The 12,387-nt window shown below is 58.2% G+C and overlaps 1 protein-coding gene across 8 annotated transcripts in view; it reads right to left on the minus strand.

Annotated features, from left to right (window-relative positions):
- The window catches only part of ZMIZ1 (zinc finger MIZ-type containing 1), a 202,302-nt gene that overhangs the window by 185,840 nt on the left and 4,075 nt on the right, over nucleotides 1–12,387 (minus strand). For 7 of the 8 annotated variants that reach the window (XM_032595210.1, XM_030335186.2, XM_030335188.2 and 4 more), the window contains exon 2: nucleotides 716–839. The gene's annotated coding sequence lies outside the window, so the exon portion shown is untranslated. Of the gene's footprint in view, nucleotides 1–715; nucleotides 872–12,387 lie in introns of those variants that run through there. The other variant, XM_030335183.1, reaches the window with a different exon arrangement.

Below are 12,387 nucleotides of genomic sequence, written 5' to 3' on the forward strand. Positions count from 1 at the left end.
ACATCCACAAATGAGTCACGACCCCAGACATCTGTAGCCACACTTACCTTGTAAAAGTCCCCTCCCTTTGCCTCGAGTTGGGTTAGGACTTAGCACTTCTGAAGACCCCGGGATTGCTTCAGCTCCTGCCCCCCAAGAAGAGGCTAGCAGAGGTGGGCAAGGCCAGGGACAGAATGGTCCAAGGATTAGGGGCCATATAGAGCCAAAGGTGAACCCCACGGGGGGCTCAGCCAGACATGGGACCTTGGGCAAGTTACTTCCCGACCCACAAGCCTCAGTTTTCTTGTCTATATAATGGAGAGGATACCAGGCACCCGCCTCACAGGTTGGTGTGCAGATGAAAGGAATTAATAGCTACACGGCACTTAGCATGGTGCCTGGCACACAGTGAAATGCTCAGCATGTCAGCAGACCCAGCATTATTATTCTCACGTATAGATGAGAGGGCCGAGGCCGCCAGCAGCGGAAGCACGGGCCTGCTTAAGGCTACGTGGGACTTGGCGAAAGAATACATCCAAATCTCAAAGTCCCAGCCCAGGGCGCAACCCCCCTCCGCTGTCTGGCTCTGTCTGAGAGGAGGAGGCCAGGGAAGAAGCGAAAACTAGGAGGTGAGCCCCATCCCCTCGTGCCTCAGTGGTGACAGCCCGGCCGCCCGCTCCCCAGGACCCACGCCGGCTGGTGTGAGCCGCAGCAGGGGCCAGCCCGGCCCGCTCACCTGCGAAGGCTTCTGCGGATGGCCAGGACTCGAGGCTGCTGAGAGCGTCAGGGGAAGGAGGCCGAGGAGGGAAGACGGCTGTGGCTCCCGCGGTCCGACGTGGCCGGGCACAGCGCTGCAAGTCCTGCGGGACAGACCAGGGGGGCACAGTGAGCTTCAAGCTAACCTTCCCAGCAGCTCCCACCCGCTTCACTGACCGGCAGGCTCTGCCCGCCTGGGCTCCTCCGGCTGACCTGGTGCACCGAAGCGGAGTCGTTCCAGAAACTGGGCGCTGCCCGCCCCCTCCCCGGCAAGGGCCTGTCTCCCGGACTTCGTGCTAGAGGCCTGGCCCCAGCCCCGGCGTGGGGGGCTGCCCCTCTGCGGCCCCACGCCACAGCACCAGCACCCTGGCACACACAAACCACTGTGCTGCAGCCGGCCGGGACCCTGGGACCCCGGGACCCCGGGACCCCGGCCTTGGGATAAATTTGGTGCTCCGCTCAGAGCCCTTTCTTCCACTCCTCTCTCTGTCTTCCAAAGCCCTGCTGGCCTTGGAGACTCTGCTCAAGTGAAGTGAGCCCTTTCCTTACAAATTCTGTGTAATTTCCTGAGCCCTTTCCACAGAGCCCTCCCTGACCTGCCCCTTCTTTCTTTGTTCATCACCCAGGGGCTTGGGGTCTGGCTGACCGGGTCTTCTCCGGCTTTCTGGAGGCCCGTTTCCTCCCTGGGCAGAGCTCCCGGACATCAGGAATGAGATCTAGTTTATCCTCTGAGGCTCGCAAGGCCAGCGACCGCTGGAGGGATGGACGGACAGACGAGTGAGTGACGGGCGGACAGTGCGGTGAAGGTGTTCGGTGAACAAGAGGAACAAAACTGGCCAACCGACATGTGTCTTGAAATCAGGAAGCCCGCTGAGCTCTCCAAGGGCCTCCTGATGCCCTCCCCCCTGTTAGATTCTAGAATACAAGGCTCAGGTTGGTAAGAGGCAAGAGACTTGGTGATGGTGATACCCTTCTCTGCTGATTCACGAATGTGGAAACCGAGGCCCTGATGGGGAAAGGGTTTCCTCCCAGGGTCCCACAGCAAGAGAGAGCCAAAGCCAGAAGCAGACCCCAGTCTCTCTGGGGACTGCCTTGCCCACTGCCCAGAGCTGTCACGGATGGAGACCGCCATGGCAATCCCCTCCAGCTGCAGGCACCCAGCTTCCCTGAGTGTTGGGGGACCAGGCAGGCCATCTGATCGGATGGCCCTACGTCCCCCAGCCTGGAGGCCTATGGCTCAAGGTGGGCCCGGAGGGGACATTATAGAAAGCCTCAGGCTCAGTGACCTTCAACCAGGGGGAGACTTTTCCAAAAGCCCCACTGAGATCTCACTCCCCTCCACAAAGCCTTTGCAGGCTTCCCAAACACTCCTGATGGAACATGCACTGGTGACCAGCTTGGAAAACAGTTTGGAGGTATCTCCCACCCTGTGGCTTATCAGCAATCCAGCAATTCCATTTCTTCATCTTTTTTTTTTTTTTTAAGTTTATTTATTTATTTTGAGAGAGACAGACACAGGGCGAGTAGGGGAGGGGCAGAGAGGGAGGAAGACAGAAAATCCCATGCAGGCTCTGCACTGTCGGCGCGGAGCCTGGCGTGGGGCTCAAACCCATGAAACCGTGAGCCGAAACCCATGACATGAGCCGAAACTGAGAGTCGGACACTTAACCCACCGAGCCGCCCAGGCACCCCTCCATTTCTACATACGCGTGCGCATGTGGGCACCCGAAGACGTGTACTAGAATGTTCGGAGCGGTGCGATTCATCATGGCCAAAAAAGCCCCAAAGCTTTCCAAATGGCCATCAACCACAGAAGAGATAAACTGGCACAATGGAAAGGACACCACACAGCAATGAGAACAAATGATCTGCAACCGTGTCCGATAATACAGAGAAATCTTACAAACGTAACAACCAAAAGAAGCCAGACACACTAGAGAACACCCTTAAGGGGTGCATTTATAGAAAGGTCAAGAGCAGGCAAATCTACTCTGTGCTTGTGGTGGACTAAATATGGGAGCACATTCTTTTACAGAGCAACTCCTAGCAAGAGGGGAGAGTCTATTCTCTACCCCCTGAATGTGGACTGCACTTGAGACTGGTTTTGGCCAATAGGATTCAGTGAAAGGAACATTTTAGGACTTATGGAGGCCGGGCTTTAAGGGGCGCGCAGTTTATGGCCTTGGCCCTGTCGGAGGCCGGTCTCCCGTACGGAGGCCGCCCAGCCAGCAGCCAGCGCCTACGGCCAGATGTGACTGAGCTCATCACCAACCTTCCATTCCAGTCCAGCCGGCCCTTCAGGTGACTGGAGTCACGCGAGCCCAAGGGACTCCTCAGAGGGACTGCCCAGGCAAACCACAGAATTATGAGACATAATCGATGGTGGTCGTGTATTTTAAGCCACTATGTTTTGGGGTGGTTTGTTGGGCAGCAATAGGGAACAGATAGCATGCTGTTGGAAATCCGGAGTCATTACCCTGGAGGGGAAGCAGTGAGTGGGAGGAGGCACACAGGGGATTTTAGGGGGTCTGGAATGTTCTGTTTTTTGATTTGTGTGGTGGTTGCATGACCGTGTTCGTTTCGTGACGATTGGTCAAGTTACACTTAGGATGTGCACACTCTTCTGCATGGATGAAGCTGAAAACACACAAACCTTGTGGGGTCCTCCACCTGGGCAGACCAGATCCAGCCCAGCCCTGGTCCTCCCACCTCACCAGCCCAGCCCCTGCCCTACTCATCTGATGTTCCCCCCCACACACTCACCGCGCCACCTCATACCTCTGCACCCGGGATGCCTTTCCTCCTCCCTCCACGATTCAAGCCTGAGGGCAGGTGGCACCTTCTCCTGGAAGCCTTCCCTGACTGCCCCAGGCTTTGCCCAGCTATCCAGATTCACACAGCTCTCTCTCTGGGGCTGAGTCTTCCTGAGCACGGAGAAGTCTTTGGCTCTGTCTCCCCGGCTCTCAGAGCTCTGCAAGCAGGAGCCCTGTCAGGGTTAGGTGACCAGACCTCCCCCCACCCCAGAGTGACGTTGCAAAGACCAGAGCAGATTTCAGGGGGTGACGGGGCCCTGGGGGAGTGCTGATCGCAAGATGGGTTGTATGCCCGCATCTCCCGGGACCCAGGCTTCTCCCACATAGATTGAGGGTGAGGCTGAATTTGGGGGTACAGAGAGGGTCTACAGAATGGAGGAGAGCTCGGTGGGGGGTGCCCCATTTTGCAGTCGACGGTAACACCTGTGAAATGCGTACCGCTCGTTCCCTCTTAATTGTCGAGTAAAATAAAAGAGCAAGCCTGGCGTGCAGTCGGGGGTTCATCTCTGCGGAAACAATGCAAACGGCCAGGCAAAGCAGAGGAAGTGCTGAAACGCCAGACAGATGAGGCATCGGCTCTACTCGAAACCCTTGGAGGTATTGACCTGTCTCTCTCAGCGCCTGGTGAGGAGGAACCCCCACTCGGCCCCGGCTCCCGGTCCTTGGGTGACTGGGGTCTCAGATGACCCCCAGCACCAGGGCCTCGATCCTCGATGCCCCTCTCTGGGCCCCCCGCGCCATCTCTGCAGCTCTCTGTTCTTCATGGACATGTGACCTTGGGGGAGTCCTCAGTTCCCTCACTGGCATCCAGAGGTCTGACTGAGTCGACGATCTCTGATGAGTCACATCTTTGTCTCCACAGCAGGACTGGCCCCTGACAGGCCAAGACGATTGGGAGGCCCAGGTCTCTTTCTGCCTCTCTCCGGGCCCCCACTGTGCCAGTGACGGTGTCTGCCCAGCCCTCCCCACCCCCACGCCCGGGCTACCCTGGACGTTTTCTCTGATACCCAGAGTGCTTTGCTACAACAGGAAGCTCCTTGCCCAGCAGAGAGGCGTAGATAAACCAGGGCATGGCCTGAATGGGAGAGGGCAGGACACCAGGGCCTAGGAGAGGGAATCTGTCCTGCGGCAGAGGTTAACTACACACACACACACACACACACACACACACACACACACACACACACGGGGACAGCTAAGTGGGCCCAGCCTAACAGCAGAAGGGATTCTGGACTGGAGCACACTTTCCACAGGTGGGTGTGCGATCTCACAGAGTGATGAGTGCACTGTCCCCAGAGGGGTGCCAACAGAGGGAGTGGCCACGTGGTGCTGTGGGTGCTGTGAGCGTCGGAACTAGAGCTGGACTCTCTCTTTCCCAAACTCCTCTGATGATAAGGATCACCTGGGCTGCTTGGTAAACCCACAGCTTCCCAGGCCTCTCTCCCTGGAGAATGGACGTCTGTGGCTCTGGCATGGAGCCCAGAAATTGAAATTTTGAACAAGTCCTCCCAGGTGATCCTTTGCATCTGGAAAGTTTCGGGGAGCACTGGCAGATGACCTTCCTGGTCCCCTTGGGCCCCGAGATTAGTGACTCTGAGCTCCCCACTCCAGTGCCACCCCCACCCCATCTGGAAGCCACGGCTGGCAGCAGCCGAACTGCATCATTAAAATAAAAATGATTTAAAAGCTTTAGAAGGGGGCAAAGATGTCAGGGGGAGGGGGGATTCTGAGCCCACAGTGGTCCTAGCTGAAACTCCTTTCTAGCCCCCCTGGGCCCCCCAGAGTCGTCCAGAAAAGCTCAGCATTGGGGTGAGGGGGGGGCAGCGAGCTGACAGCTGTTCAGCTGCTGCTTGGTGAGACCCGGAAAAGCAATTATCTTGCTCTTAGCAGAGAGGCGCTGGCTTTTACCCGCCCCCTCCCTCCTCCCTCCCTCCCACCTTCACACACACACACACACACACACACACACACACACACCCAGGCCACCGATGCCGCTGGTGGCTCTGAACCCGCCTCCCCCCACCCCCAGGCTCCAGATTCCTCTGATTCGTTCAACCTCCATCCTCAGAGCCCGTTTCCAACACTTAAATCATTTAGCCCGCTAAACCGGAGACGGCAAAATGGGTGCTATTTCTTAAAAACATACAGAGAGCGTATTAAATTATTGATAGCCATTAAACAGGGGGAAAAAATTAAACAGCTCTCAGCTCTTATCAATCATTCATGCAGTTTCCACTGGGGTGTTTTCTGGAGAGTGATCACACGGCCAACCCAGGGAGTCGGCTCCTGCCAGCAAGGAAGGCGCTGGGCTGCATGGAGGCGGGGAGGGGTCCGCAGCAGCCCCCAGCAATTATGGGGGCCCAGGCTGCGTGCAGGGGGGGGGGGAGGCGGGGCGGGCCTGGCACAGGGAGGTCAGCCTCTCTGCTGGCAAACTCCCTCTTCCTCTCTCTACCACATCATTAACAAAGGGACACTCCAACACAGCCTTTGGGAACCCCTTCATTAAATCCAGCCCGCTCTTCCTGAGTGCCTACTACATGTCAGGCACCACGGAGCAGCAGTAAGCTCGACGCACCCACACCGGTAAATGTGGGGGCCCTCTGCAGGGAAAGGGGGGGTCGCACTACATCGTGCTAGGGGCCGTGATGGAGGTCCAGAGGGTGGCTCACGGGAACAGGGGACAGCTTCGGCTGGCGGGGGGGGGGTGGGGGTGGCGATTTTCAGGGGAAGGCTTGGCCAAAGAAGTAATTCTTGGGTAAATTCTCGTCCAGGGGACGAGTCTGGGAGGGGCATTCCAGGAAAGCACGAGCAAAGGCACTGCAGCCTAGCTGGGCCTGTGTCTGAGCACTGATCCTGTCAACAGCTCTGCATGTCTCAATGGCAGTTACCGGCCATGTGGGGTTAGGGGCTTGGCTGTCACTGCAGCCTCTCCTCCAGGCACTGTTCAAACCCAGGCCAGGCCCCCCATAGCGTGGACAGGCAGGAGGTTAGGGTTCACCCCAGCTACCCAGGGCAACGGCACCTCCACCCCCGTACGCAGATCCATTTCCTGCCTCTGACTCAGGACACCTAAGCCAGTGTGACGCAGGCCATGGAGGCCACAGAGCCGGGACACTGCTGGTCTCCCGGCCACAGACGGGTCTGGCAGAGCTACTACCCTTTGGAGATGAGCTCCCTGCAGCCGCTGAGCTGTGCCAAGGACCCAGGCACCAGGGCTCGGGGAGCCGGCAGATACCCGATACTGCCCCGCCTCTCCTCTTGGGAACCATCTACAACCGGGGGCCATTTGAGGCTCTGAGGCCAGGCTGGGCTACTGGCGGCCTCGGGGAACAAAGAGACAAGGCCCCTGCTGGCCCGGCACACCAGGAGAGCCGCATTCTTGAATGCCTGACAGAAGCTCTCACTTCTCAGGAGCCGGGAAGAGGTCCTGCCAAGTGTTGATAGCACCCTCGCCAGAGAAAGCTGCTGTCACAGGGAAACATTCTGGGGAGAGCGCTGTTTACCACCAACGCCTGGGACTGTCAAGAAATAATCAGAAGAAATTAAACTTGCGAAGTTGAAGATAGAAAGGAAGCCTCCTCCCCAAGCCCCCGGACGTTTCAACCTGCAGGATCAGGCTGCTCTCTCTTGCCTGATTTGGAGAAACACCCTTAAATCAGCAGGGGGTGGGTGGGTGGCTGGGACATGTGTGCAGCCAGCCGGGACTAGGAGAGGGGGACGGCACTGACCCTCCCGTCTCTGGGCCTCCGTTTGCTCATCTGCAAAGCAACAGATACGCATTCGGACTCAGTAGGACCACGTGGTCATACAGCACAGGGGTAACCTCCAGGCTCTCTGTCCAGTCTGCAAGGAACACACAGTCCCTCAAGGTCACATCAACACCCCCGCCTTGCTCACCTGAAGACTTGGGGTGGCAGGGCCGGGTGGGTCTAAAAAAGTCATCGGCCATCTCCCTGTCTCTACGTTGGCCCTCTCGGCAACCCTACCCCCCCGGATCACTACCCGTAACCCCTTCCCTCTAGCCCACCTCCCCCCAGGTGCAGGGACCTATGCAGGGCTTGGGCCTGACCTGACACAGACCAGGGTGCCAAGAAAGGTTTGCCGACCGGCAGAATCAAGACACGAACGGTTAAATGACCCCCAAAACCCAAATCAAACGCACCTCTCCCTGCTCAGGTACTAGTCCTGACTTCTCATTGCCAGGTCCTCCCAAGTCCTCGAAGCCCTTTACCTGTGAGTTGAGTCCTTGCTTCTAGACATCTTTCACACCCTCCACACTCCAGCCACACCACAACTACTCAACCTCCTTGAACAACTTCCCTTGGACTTTCATGCCCCAGGGCCTTTGCATGTATTATAGCTTTCTCCACCTAGCCAAGTCCTGCTCTGGGTCAAGCTCTATTTCCTCCCCCTGGTAACCGTTGCAACCCCTTTCCACATTACACTAAACCGGATTCCGTTCACACCTCTCTGAGCCAGACGGAGGGGGGGGGGCACCGTGAACACTTGGCACATGAGGTTAGAGAGGGGCCTCTAACTTTACTGCATACAAACCAACCACTCCAGCCCTTGGCCTACCACCCATAATCAGTTCTTCCTAACGGCTAACCTGCATCACTCCTGCTTTAATTTTAAAAGCCATTCCCTGGATAGTGGGTGAGATGTCCTCAGCCAAGTGTAAATGAGACCGTATTCTTGGAGCTCCCAGAGCCGATGGAAGGGGCAGGCTTGGGAATTTCCAGGCAATGGCCAGCAGAAATTGGCCACAAATGAATCATTAACTCTCGAGTCGAGAGCTCCGAGTGCCTGGTGCCAAAGTCTCGGGCTCTGGCCTTGTGTGGGCCACTTGGCCTCGCCTGGCTCAGGCCTGAGGGGGGCCCCGCCCCTCGCTGGCCATCTGCTTCACCCCACAGCCACTGGTCACTGAGAGCCGAGGCCATCTGGGCCAGAGCAGTCCAGATGTCTTATGGGAGAGGGCATGCCTTTCCCTAGGAATGACTCCAAACCTTTTCCCACACACTTCTCTCTTTCTGGAACGCCACCCCTTCCAGAGAGCTAAATCCCCCCTGTCCTTCAAGGTCTGGCCCCAGCCTGGCCTGCCTCCCCCCTTCCCTGCCCATCTGGACCCGTCTTGGCCCCCACAATCTCTGAGCCTTTAGAGCCCTGGCCTGGCCACCAGGGGCTCTTTTCTGCAGCAGAGCCCTTGCCAGGATGGGGACTCTGCACCTCTTCTGGACCCCAGAAGCTGGCATGGGGCAGGGCACAGATCAGAGAGCCCACACGTGCTAGGGGTTGCACGTGGGCTCAGTCTGCAGCCAGCAGAAGAAAGCGCCTGGGTTGCTGGAGGGCTCTGTGGTCCCACCTACCTCAAGCGAGGCATCGAGTCCTCCTCTGGGCCTCCTTTTCAGGGCCTCGGGCCAGCAGAGGTGTGGTCAAAACAAGAGTAGAGGCGTCGGCTGGCCTCCCACTGGGGAGCCAGGTGGCTGTGCTGGGGGGGGGGGGGGCGGCCCCTGACTCCCAGGAGGCAGGAGAGGCCAGCCTGCAGGCCAGGGTGTGATTCTGCTTCACCTCCTCTAAGCTGCCCTGTTCTCGAAGGGCCTGGACTCTTGGGTGAGAACTGACGGACGCGAAGTCTGGAAACATAGATGCTATTGTCATGTGATGTCAACAGGTCAATCACTATGCGTTCACCTGTGTTTCCAAACTCAGCGTCCATGTACGTGGCAATCGGGCTGGCAAAAACACTAACAAACACCGCGGACTTGAGCGGCTGTTGTGTGTCAAGCTTCGCGGGCCATCCCAGTCCTCCACAACCCACATTTCTCCCGGATGCTCCCAGCACACTACGGGACCCACCATTACTACGCCTGCTTCAAAGAGGAGGAACGCAGGGTTCCCGGAGATTCAGACGAAGGTGAAGTGCGTGCCGACGTCCCACGGCTACCGCGTGGCAGCTGGGGAGTCACACGGAGGCGCGTGGCCCAGGCCCCCGCATACTACCCGCCCCTGCGTGCCCAGAGCCCCTCATCTTGCGTGCTCAGAGCCGGAACAAGTGTCACGGGCACCCCTACTCCTTGGGGCCCACTTCTTACCTGATCCTCCCCAAAGCCCCATGAGATGGCCAGGGAGGCTCACTATTACCACTTCACAGACTGGGAAACTGAGGCTTGAGGGGGGGAGGGCTTGGACTTGGCCAGCAGCTTTATACTCCCCTAACCCTCACGCTGACCCCACGAAGTGGCTGCTGCTGAAGCCGCTTTCCAGATGGGGAGGATGCAGAGGACGGGCTAGGCAACGCTGGCTCGCTCCTGTGCACTGGCGACAGAGGCTGGGTGTGTGTCCTGATCTGCCTGACTCCCGACTGGGCTTCTCCCGTGACACGGGGCTGTTCCCAAGGCCTGGCACAGTGTAAGTGTAAGCCTGTGAACACGGTGGGGAGAGGAGATTCAGGTGCACCACATGGGGGCCCAGGGCCTGGTGCTGTGTGCCGCCCCTCCCCACCCCCAGCTTCCCCCTGTGGGAATGGAGAACGGGCCGGAGGGCCTCTGAGCGTGTGCCCACCTCCCCACTTCCCCACGGGACTCTGGACCAGGGCGCTCTCCGCATTCATTTACCACGGCAGAGTCTCAGGACAGGGCATCTCAGCCGGTCACGCCGGTCGCCGTGTGTGCATGCACGTGTGGGTGTGTGAGTGTGGATGGCATCGATCTGAGGGCGACAGGACGAGTGTGCAAGGGGAGCAGGTGGGCAGGCGGCCATCCGCAGGACCGTGTGAGAAGCCCCTCGCCGCCACTGTGCTCACGGAGGCAGGCCCGTCCAGAACAGGCCCGTAAATCAGGAAGCCGCCTGCCACAAGCATTAAATCACTGTCTCTGGGACACAGCACTTAGAGGGGGAAGCGGCCAGCATCAGGCCCAGGCCCACCGTCTGGGTAGGGGGTGGAAGGGGGAGTTGGTGTTCGGCTCCCCATCCACACCCCCGGATCAGATCTCTCTCCTGCTAGCCCACTAGGCCCTGCCTCTCTCTGCTTCTACCCCCCCCCACCCCCCACCCCCGTTCTACCTTCCTTCCTTTGCTGTCAGCTAGAGAGACTCCTAACCTCATCCCCTAGGCTGAGGGCTGCTCTCCCAGCCGCCTAGGTGTGCCGGCGGTGGGGGCGGTGGACAGTCCACGTCTGAGCAGGAACACTGGGCTGCTGGCAGCAGTCGGGGGGATCTGGACCTGGGACTCACTCCCAGCTGCCCTCCCGTGAGTCACTTCCTTCTCCTGGCCTCACATTCCCTGTCTGTAAAGTGGAGGCTGGAACGGGCCCTCGTGGGGCTGCTCGTCCTAAGGATCTGACGCCCAGGGAAAAGATCCTCCGTGGAGGCTGATTAATTATGACTATTAATAATACAACCATCTGTATCTCGTGGCAGAGCGAGGATGATTAAAACGGCCCCATGCCCCAGCGGCAGAATAAATGGGTCTCCGGGTGGGCTGGGATGTTCACACCAGGCGTCCAAGCAGATCCACGGTGGTTGTGTGTTGGAGAGGGGCTGTTTATACTCCACTGCACAGACAGATGCAGAGAGGAGACAGACAGGCAGGCAGACAGACAGACAGACGGCAGGGAGCTGGCTCATCAGCTGATGAGCAAGAGACAGTTACCTTGTGCCAAGGTTCTTGGGCAGGATTTTCTCCGCCCAGCACTGGAACAAACCAACCTTGGCCTTCCCACTTCTCCTGAACACTCACCACACCCCCAGAGTAGAGCCCAGAGGCCTCAGCTGCAGAAGTTAACAAGGGGGTGGGATGCGGATACCCTCTGTCCAAAGAAATCCTGGACGCCGTGATCTGCCAGGGCCAGGCCAGACCCCTGAGCCAGTGCTCGAGGACCAGACCCGGGGGCCACCATTTCATGCCTCTGTGCCCTGTACGCTCAGGTCCCCCACCTGGCAGGCCCTCCCTGCCCTCCACAAGCCCTCCCCTAATAGCCTCCCTCTGACGGCAAGCCTTTCTCAACACCCCGTCATGCACTGGGACTGAGGCACACTGTCCCTCCTCCCACCACCCCATGGGGCCCAGCGCACCCCGGGCCTCGATCATCCACCTAAAATGCTCTCTTGCTATACATATCCACCTCTCACTTCACATTCACCAGACCGTGAGATGCTCTTGTCGACTCACGTCTACGATTCCTCAGTGCCCAGCATGGAAAGGGAGCCCCCGCACTGCCCGGTGGAGCGAACACCACCAGCTGGCCCTTGAGAGTCCTCACCCGAGCCAGGCACTGTTAAGCTGTTAATGGTCACAACAGCCCTGGGTTGTATTTATGCCCATTTTGTAGAAGGGAAAACTGAGGTATAGAGAGGTCAAGGAACTTGCCAAAGGTCACGTGGCCAAGAAGTGGTTGAAATGCAAAGCAGGCCATTTGGCTCCAGTACTCTTAACTACTAGGCTCCAAAGGCTCCAAATGAACAAAGGAAGGAAGGAAGGAAGGGAAGAAGGAGGAAAGAAGGGAGGGAGGGAGGAAGGAAGGAAGGAAGGAGGAAGGGAAGAAGGAAGGAAGGAAGGAAGCTAGTTTGAACATCAGGATGCATAAAGTCTTTTGAGCTTTCTTTGTGTGTGGAAGACAAAATGGCCAGGAGAGGAGTGTGATGGGTCAGGCCAGGTCTCTGCATTAACTAGCTGTGTGACCTCAAGCAAGTCACTTGCCAACTCTGGGCCTCGATTTCCTCATCTGTAAAACGGGGGCATCCTACTGACCAGATAGGAAAGCAGTGGTAGAGTGAGCACACTGCGGACGACAAAGCACGATCATGATGCCTGTCTACACGGCAGCCAGCATTTCCAAGCC

The sequence above is a fragment of the Lynx canadensis genome, chromosome D2 (assembly GCF_007474595.2).
Source record: "Lynx canadensis isolate LIC74 chromosome D2, mLynCan4.pri.v2, whole genome shotgun sequence".
Classification (NCBI taxonomy): domain Eukaryota; kingdom Metazoa; phylum Chordata; class Mammalia; order Carnivora; family Felidae; genus Lynx; species Lynx canadensis.